The following is a 1,891-nucleotide window of genomic DNA, read 5'->3' on the forward strand; positions in this document are numbered from 1 at the left end:
AGGAGTAAAATAAAACTTGATCATACAATGGAAGCTTTACAGCTATTTTTAGAATATTCAACTGAATAAACAGAAGCATGGTTAGAATAGAAACGATGATTTTGTTGATGATGCTGATGGTAATAATGATAATGGTAATGATAACAGTAATGATAATGATAACGGTATAACAACGGTAGTAACAATAACATTATATAGTAACGCATGAATAAAAGATAATAATGGATATATGAGGATGACACGAAACAAATATACGCAGAAAAATATGATTTTCATAATTCGGTATAACAATGATGGTTTTTAGAAGATAAACTATGATGTTAATGATAATAAAGGTGATATCATTAGTAATATGCAATATAGCAACGATAATGATAGTAGCAGTATTAGTAGCGGTAGTAGTAGTAATAATAACTGTAATAAAGATTCTCAAAATGTTACATATTGATAATTATGATAATTTTACCTGCCATTTGGTGTCTTGGCATCCCGTATATTTACTCTGAGGAACTCTGGAAGTTGAATATTAGTGCTTAAGTGCTTTCCAGAGGCATGGGTAAGGGGAGTATCGGTTATACACACCCACTGCCTTGTGTTGGAGGCATTAGTGAGACCCATGCAAGCATAACAAGGCAGTGTCAGCTTGATCCTAATCTAGACAAGGAAACCAGACGATGGCTCTAACCAATCCTATTGGAGTAAATAAGTAAATAGGTGAGTTGTTAGCTACAGGTCGCACTCATGCACTAATTGCCCCTAGGGGAGAACCAGGGGAATATGATCCCACTTACCAGATCAGCTCCTAGGCACCATTAGGACATCCCTCCAAAGTGAATCATACTGCAGTGATTTCCGGTGAGAGGAAGCCCTACTGAACCGGAGGAAGAAATCCAAGCCTATGGCCATTGTCTAGAGGTTCCACAAAACCCACGTAGGTAGGCTTATAAGATGCCGGTAAACGGCAAGTCAATCTTTAAAAGTGGAAGGAATGCCACTACAAGATCAAGAATTCCTTCTCGACGACAACGACGACGATTTCCCCACAGAGCCAACTGCTGCGCTGTGGCCCTAGCTCGAAAGATTGAAGAGCGCTGTGCTGCCGGCTTGGATTCTGGCATCGTATCCTTAGGTAGAATGCCACACCAAGGGCAGCTGGTCATAGTATATATCGACATCTTACAGACAGGGCAATGATTGATGGCTTGAATAATAATGGTACGTTTACTGGCGTGTGGAAGGAGAGACCCTGAGAGCCGACACAAAGCGAGCAAGAAAAGAATGATAAAGCGAGAGGGAAAAGGTCCCTCCAAGCTGATGATGACTGGCTGGGAAACCCAAAGCCAACTGCTAGGCAATAGGCCCATCTCACCGGCCTATGGGCCACAGGGCCTTAGCATAGCCTCCCACAATGAGTACAATAATACAGTGGTAGGCAGTTACCTCTTAATCCGTCGTAGCCAGACTTCGCCCTGAGGTCACGAAGGGACGCCTCCCAGCCTCGCAAGGCTCCTTGGAAAATCCCCAAGAGGACCACTTGGTTACACCAGGAAGGGTCAAATTTCTTAAGGGGGCAATGCTGTTGTTTGGCTGCCATGGCAACTTTGTGAAACTGCGAAAGAAAACAGGTCTTGCCTTGAAGCTTCAAACAGCTACGAAGGAGATATCAGCTGGCGAGCGGGCACCAGCTCAGAAGAGCCACTTCCATATTTATTGTCATCTCGACATGTCATCTCGTCATGTCATCTCGTCATGTCATCTCTCCATTGCCACAAGCTAAAATACCTTTAACACGGTCGTTATTCTTGAATTTGGTGTAATTAGTTGACTTAGATACTTCGTGTATAACTTAGGGATAGATATGCCCTTTTAAGGTAGATGCATGTAAAGTTCT

The sequence above is a fragment of the Penaeus japonicus genome, unplaced genomic scaffold, assembly GCF_977035675.1.
Source record: "Penaeus japonicus unplaced genomic scaffold, GWHDUDI00000001_assembly GWHDUDI00002379, whole genome shotgun sequence".
NCBI classification, from domain to species: Eukaryota; Metazoa; Arthropoda; class Malacostraca; order Decapoda; family Penaeidae; genus Penaeus; species Penaeus japonicus.